Source organism: Tupaia chinensis, unplaced genomic scaffold (genome assembly GCF_000334495.1).
Source record: "Tupaia chinensis unplaced genomic scaffold, TupChi_1.0 Scaffold142384_1, whole genome shotgun sequence".
In the NCBI taxonomy this organism is placed as follows: Eukaryota; Metazoa; Chordata; class Mammalia; order Scandentia; family Tupaiidae; genus Tupaia; species Tupaia belangeri.
The window spans coordinates 73,110-80,676 of NW_006202232.1; the positions used below are offsets into that span (position 1 = coordinate 73,110).

The 7,567-nt window shown below is 43.6% G+C and overlaps 1 protein-coding gene across 1 annotated transcript in view; it reads left to right on the plus strand.

The window, feature by feature from the left end:
- The first annotated feature begins 1,823 nt into the window (after positions 1-1,823).
- The window catches only part of FOXP3 (forkhead box P3), a 17,543-nt gene continuing 11,799 nt past the window's right edge, over positions 1,824-7,567 (plus strand). Inside the window, exon 1 of the mRNA XM_006163498.3 lies at positions 1,824-2,032. The gene's annotated coding sequence lies outside the window, so the exon portion shown is untranslated. The remainder of the gene's footprint in view (positions 2,033-7,567) is intronic.

Consider the following 7,567-nt stretch of genomic DNA (forward strand, 5'->3'; position numbering starts at 1 on the left):
GTTTTTTTTTTTTGGTAGAGGGCACATGCTCTCGCCAGACAGACAGAGATAGACAGAGAGACATAAAGCGAGAAATCACCCCTCGGGGGGATGGCCATGCCACAATCCCTTCTCCTCCATTCTCTTCTCAGGATCTTGGACATGCATGCACACGCACCTGGTGTGAGTTTAAGCCACCGGGTCCAGGACTCGAACCACGGTCGACTACATGGGAGTCCAACAACAGCCATTACGCCAACTGCTGGTCCCATAGGTGTTTTTTCTATTCACTTTTATTTTTTTTCTTTTTTGGTCTTCATAAAGCCAGGCCATCAGGCCCTCTCTGAGCTTTTCCAGAAAGGTAAGTGATTTGAGAAAAGAGGCTCTTCCTTTTCTGAGGGCTTAGAAGGTGGGGAGAAAGTAACCAGCAAAGGGGTTAAGGCTGGGTCTTGGCCAATGTGATTTGTATCATGTGAATAAAAGCTGTTTCCAATTTTTCTTCCCCAGGCCTGAGCCAGTCTTGTGGAGGAGCTGCAGTGGACTTTGGACGACTAGAACCCTAGACTACACAGGGGTCTGGGGAGCCAGTGGCTGGGAGGCTCAGCCCGTCAGGAGAAGCCCCTGGGGCTGCCCTCCAATCTTGGAGGGGTGCACACTGAGGTAAGAAAATGCAGCCACCAATTCTTGGACCACCCTAAAACTTCAGAAACTTCAAGCTCCCAGAGGAATTTCCAAATCCCAGAACCTCCCTATCATCAACTCCTAGAATTTAAAACCTGAAACCACTGGGGTCAGGGAAACCTGAGAGTTTCAAAACCCAGTACCAAGGAAGGCAGGGCCCACTCCCCACTTGCTATCCCTGTGATCTTGAACAAGTTTCTCGACCCATTTTCCCCATCTATGTAACAACAATATGATAATGATGAGATGGGCCACGAGGAACATAATCATTTTTGAGACATATGCAATGCTGTGTCTTGCACATGGAATGTGGTGGATATTTGGAATCCTAAATCCTTTGAAACTAGGGATTTTCAAGGTAGAAAATCTCAAAGACTGAGGGCCTCAGAAGAATTGGGCCATGTTGTTCCTGATACAACAGAGTCAGGGTCCCAAAGTGCCTCTGGGCTTTTTCATGAGGATTAATATGTTAATCCTGGAGGCCTGCTTGGAACCTTCCCCAGAGGGTGGTCACTGGATCAGAGCAATCAAGCCCAAAAGCATGATAAGGCAAGACTTTTCTCCCGTTCCTCACTCAGTGACTCTCAGTAAGTCTTAGACTCAATTCTGTGAATTGTGGGGCCTGGGAGTAAATGCCCCACTTTTTTTTTTCTGTAAAGTACCTTATGTGCCCCTCATGCTATAATGGTAAGTGGAGTTCAAGGGTATCCAGAATCCCCCACCTCCCCGGGCAGTATAAGCAGTCACGAACATATATATTTCACGCAGGGGGAAACTTAGGCCTGGATCAGGGCAAATCCAGCTGTATTTTGTCTTTTTCCCTGGTGTTTCTCTTTGTCACATAGGGCTTTAGATTCTTTTTCTTTATTTCCCCAAAGATTCTCAAATATCCTTTCACTCACAGAATGGTGTGTCTGCCTGCCCCAGGATGCCCTGTGATTTATTTGCATTCTTTTCCCTTGTTTCTTTTTTTTTCTAACTACACACTTTTGTTTAAAAAACTGTGGTTTCTCATGAGCCCTGTTATCTCATTAATACCTCTCACCTCTGTGGTGAGGGGAAGAAATCATATTTTCAGATGACTGGTAAAGGGCAAAGAAAAAACCCAAAATTTCAAAATTTCCGTTTAAGTCTCATAATCAAGAAGAGGAGAAACACAGCAAGAGAGAGAGAGCAAAAACTATGAGAACCCCCCCACCCTGTGATTATCAGCGCACACACTCATCGAAAAAAAAAATTGGATTATTAGAAGAAAGGTCTGTGGCTTCTACGCCGTGGTTTTTCTTCTCGGTATAAAAGCAAAGTTGTTTTTGATATGTGACAGTTTCCCACAAGCCAGGCTGATCCTTTTCTGTCAGTCCACTTCACAAAGGTGAGTATCCGTGCTCTCACCCACCAGATGCGGGCCCAATGAAGGAGATGACAGGGAGGTAAGCATCAAGGGGTCAGGGCCCCTCCAGTACAGTTGTACATAGCCAGCTACTGTGGTCTTGGCCAGGTAAGATCTTTTTCAAAATAATGATAGTCATAATAAATGCTGGAATACTGATAGATAATGTACTTAATCAATGCTTGAGTAGGGGCAGAAATATATTGATTGGGTTGGTACGTAGATGGGTAGGATTGTTTAAATATGTCAACTACAAGCCTTTCTGGATTTCAGAGCTTTAGAATAACTTGAAATGCTGTTCAGATGTAACTGGAAATTTCAACTGTATCTCTCTCATCTCTTCTGTCTCACTACCTCCCACCCATCTCTGTCTCTCTACTTAGCCGTCTCTTCACTCGCCCTTTCTCTCACCATCTCTCTGTCAGTCTCCCTCACATTCAGACTCTTCATCCCTCCATCTTTCCTATGCTCTGTCTCCCCTACCTCTATCTCCTCTATCTTTTTTTTTTAATGTTTTATTTATTTCCTTCTTGAGAGTGAGGGACAGGGAGAGAGAAAGAGAGGCAGGGCCTGACACTATGATCCCCTCCCCCAAGCCTGACCTTCTCAGCCAGCCAGGGTCATGGGCATGTGTACCTAGCCTATCCAGGCCAGCTGAGTAACCAAACCCACAGTCTTCCACATGAATTCAGCATCCTTTGAGCAGTGCATTAATACTGCACCACAGAGCTGGCCCTCAATCTCCTTTATCTCCTTTCCTCTGTCTCTGTCCTGCTCTTCTGTCTCACCTTTCCCCACCTGCCTTTCTACCCAGCATCCAACACAGAGCCTGTACACAGCTGGTGCTTAATAAGAATGTTTTGAGCAACATCGCTGGGCACATTTACATCTCATGAGAATGAGCATCGATAGTTTTGCCACAGTAGCAGGAAGATTGTTTGCTGTTGGGTTAGTCCGAGCACTTGACTGAACTTGTGTGGTTTCACTGTGTGGTCTGACCTTAGGATTGTGTGCATGTAACCAGAGTCCATGTCTAGGAAGGGAGCAAGTCATTCAAGACTAGCGTGAGTTCATCTCCACAGGCTTAGTACAGTGCTTGGCACACAGCGCTAAGTGTTAACTATTAGTATTTTTTAACCAAATTAGAATCATGTGATACAAGGAGTCTTCCAAATATTTGTGGAAAAGTCATATTATGAAAAAACTGTGCATGGATTTAAAATGTTTTTGCACCAAAATAAACTCATATTTTCATTCTACTTTACCATAAACTTTCTGAAGTCTCCTCATATATTAGTTTTGTTCATGCTTTATTCAATTAATAGGTTTCTGGGAACTCACTAAAAGGTGTTTGAAGACATGATATTTTATGGCTGTCCAAACTATCCTCACATCAGAGTAAATTATGATTGAATTGACCAAGTGCTAATTTTTGACCATTCTGATTGTTTCTACTTTTCTCCACATACATACCCGATTGCTTCCTTGGATTCCCAATGTTGGGACAAGAAGGGAGTGCATCTTTAAGACTTCTGACTCTCTACAAATTATTCTTCCAAAAAGTTTCCTGTTTTATGTTCCTTCTACTCTACTTTCTATTATAACAGATAAGAAAACGTATTGCCACATCACTGAAATTTGCATTCTTTCATTATTTTTAAAAAGAATTATTTCATTTAATTTATTTTTAATTTTGACCAGAGAGGGACAAAGTGAGAGAAAGAGAGAAAGAGGGAAAGTGAGAAAGCAAGCTGCCAGGTCCGGGACTCAAACCATGGTCAGTCATGTGGGAGCCCAGAACTCTTAACCACCATGCCACCTGCCAGCCCCCCAATATTCTTTGATTATTTTTATTGTTTATTTGTCTCCATGCTTTTGCTTGCTAGCTATTTATTTATTTATTTATTTTTGGTCTGACCATGTCCTTAGTCTTGATAGTGTATTTGTCTTTTTTTCTTATTGATTTGCCACAGCTCTTCATTTGAAAAGGATATTAACCTTCCATCAGTCTTATATATATATCAAATATTTTCCTCAATTCATCATTTGCTTTTTCTGTTTATTTATGGTGCTTTTTTGTGATACTTATATTCTTTTTATACAGTCAAATAGGTTATTCTTGTCTTCTGTGGTTTCTGTCTCTGGTTTTGTGCTTAGAAAGCCCTTTCCCACTTGAAAATGAGATAAATCTTCATCTGCGTTGGCTTCTACTCTCTTTTATGGCTTCATTTTTTCCATTTACTGTAGAGGTTAAGAGTGTGGGTACTGGAGTCAGACTGTCTGGGACGAACCCAGCTTCGCCCCAAGCCATCTGTGTAATTTTTAGCCAAGCACTTAACCTCTCCATACCACCATTTCCTTGTGTGTACTGTGATTATAAAAATACCTACTTCAAAGGATCTTTGTGAAGATTAACTCTAATAGCCATAGTAAGTGGTTAGCACAGGGCCTGACACACAATAAACCCCAGCTCAACATTATATTAAAATCAATCTCTTTAATTGGTCTGGAATTTGTTTTAGGATATGTAATGATGATGACATTTCAAACTGAGCATGGAGGGGTTGGTGGGAAAATAGACCAATTATTCATTCAATAATTATATTTTTCCCCTAATTATCTCAGAAACATTTGTTAAACAATCCATCCTCTGCCATCCCCCAGTTTGAGATGCCACATTCATCACAAACTCGAGTCCTTCTATATACAGATCTGTGTCAGAGCTTTCTCTGGTCTGTTCTATTCCTCAGTATCTGTTCTTGTGCCAGGGCCACACTGTTTTGCTGATTGTTTCTTTGCAACATAATTCACAACATGCCATTGGCATCCCTCACACCCTGCCCTTCTTTATTCTTCATTATTTCAGGCAGCAACAGTTCCTCCTGCCAGAGACCAGCAACTTCTTACCTGGTCAATCTTCTCCCTCTGTTGACACATTCTCTATGTCCCTCTGCTTCTCTCTGTCTCTCACCAGATATGTCTGTTTCTGTCCCACATCATTTCTCTCTTGCCATCTCTATGTCTCTTGTTCTGTGTTTCTCTGTTTACCCAAGTCTGTCTGTCCCTCTCTGTTTCTATGTATCCCTGTCGCTCAGCCAATCCCCTAGACAGAGGGGCAGCTATCAACTTGAGTCCCTGCAGGCACCTAACGACTCACCCAGGCACAGGCCCCAAGCCATCTGTGTAATTTTTAGCCAAGCACTTAACCTCTCCATACCACCATTTCCTTGTGTGTACTGTGATTATAAAAATACCTACTTCAAAGGATCTTTGTGAAGATTAACTCTAATAGCCATAGTAAGTGGTTAGCACAGGGCCTGACACACAATAAACCCCAGCTCAACATTATATTAAAATCAATCTCTTTAATTGGTCTGGAATTTGTTTTAGGATATGTAATGATGATGACATTTCAAACTGAGCATGGAGGGGTTGGTGGGAAAATAGACCAATTATTCATTCAATAATTATATTTTTCCCCTAATTATCTCAGAAACATTTGTTAAACAATCCATCCTCTGCCATCCCCCAGTTTGAGATGCCACATTCATCACAAACTCGAGTCCTTCTATATACAGATCTGTGTCAGAGCTTTCTCTGGTCTGTTCTATTCCTCAGTATCTGTTCTTGTGCCAGGGCCACACTGTTTTGCTGATTGTTTCTTTGCAACATAATTCACAACATGCCATTGGCATCCCTCACACCCTGCCCTTCTTTATTCTTCATTATTTCAGGCAGCAACAGTTCCTCCTGCCAGAGACCAGCAACTTCTTACCTGGTCAATCTTCTCCCTCTGTTGACACATTCTCTATGTCCCTCTGCTTCTCTCTGTCTCTCACCAGATATGTCTGTTTCTGTCCCACATCATTTCTCTCTTGCCATCTCTATGTCTCTTGTTCTGTGTTTCTCTGTTTACCCAAGTCTGTCTGTCCCTCTCTGTTTCTATGTATCCCTGTCGCTCAGCCAATCCCCTAGACAGAGGGGCAGCTATCAACTTGAGTCCCTGCAGGCACCTAACGACTCACCCAGGCACAGAGCAGAAGAGCCTGGCCCTCATCTACACCTTACTTCCCCTCCCACTGTAGAAGGACAAACTGAGGCCCAGAGATATACGAAAGGACCTCTCAGTAGGCCTCATAGAGATCCAGTGGAAGAGTTGAAAGCCAAGCCCATATCTCAGGACACTCCATAGGACCCTGGCTCTGTCTCTCTCACACACTGTGAATGGAGGGTGGAAGTCCAAAATCAAGGTATTTATTGGCAGGGCTAGTTCCTTCCCAGGGCTGTGAGGGAGAATCTGTTCTTGATCTCTTGCCTTGCTTCTGGTGGTTTGTGTTCTGGCCATTTTGCCAATCCTTGGCTTGTAGAAACATCACCCTATCTATACGTTCATTCATTCACTCATTCACTCACTCACCCCCTCAACTCACCAACCTTCTCCCAGGGCCTTGTTCTGAGTCTCTATAGAGCTAGAATCCTCCCAGTTTTCACTGAAGAATGTTCTAACCATGGAAATAGCTTCACAAGAGCTAGGCTGGCTGGGGTCCTGGGCCCCATGGATCAGGAGGCCTCATTGGCCAGAGAATGGTGATGACAAATGGATTTCAATCAGTCTACATGTCCCCATAACTGGTACTAGTATCTGAGAACCTCTATCCCAGGCCCCTCCAGAGAGCTGGGTGGTAGGCTCTGTCTCTACTGGCAAAGGCCAGGATTTTTCCTTCCTCCTACTCCATTTAGCCCAGGCTGAAAGCATGCTAGCCGCCTCCTTTCCTCCCAATCTCTGATGGAATGGCAACAAGTTTGGGAACATTGTCCCAGAATAGACAGGGAGACCAGAGCCCTGTAGGTGTCCATTTACCAATCACTGACATCTTACTAAGCATTTCTTGTACATTCTCACTTTGGAAGATGGGGACTATTTCTGTCCTGATTCACATATGAGGCTGAGGAAAGTTAGTCTGTGGCAGAGTCTGACCCCCAGCTGGGGAAAGCAAAAGGAGCTCTTCTGATCCTCTGGTTTCCCAGAACTTGGGAAGGATACTTGCTGTGATTCCAGAACTGTGGGTAGGAGGACCTATGAAATTGTGAGCCTCCTGTCCTCTGGGTGGTTCCAGTGAGTTTGGATCCCAGGGGTATTGGCCTCCACGTACTGAGATGTCAGACCCATGGACTCCACACCCACAGAGCCTGAAATTTTGATATTTGGGGACCCTTTGAATCTAAGAAGTGGTGTTCTGGGCCAGCTGGTGGTGTGGTAAAGGCGGCTGGATCCCAGCTGACTGTGTAGTTTGTCTCAGACTTGGCAGCTTGAGAAACATGCCAGCATCTACACAAGTCTAAAACTCTGAAAGGAGGAAGAGAGAGAGAAGGGATTGCAGCATGATCATACCCCTTGAGGATGATTTCTCACTCTCTCTCTTTCTCTCCATCACTCTCCAGCAAGCGTGCACACCTTCGGGCAAAAAAAAAAAAAAAAAAAAAAATTTTTAAGTGGTGTTTTATGTTTCTGAGGTT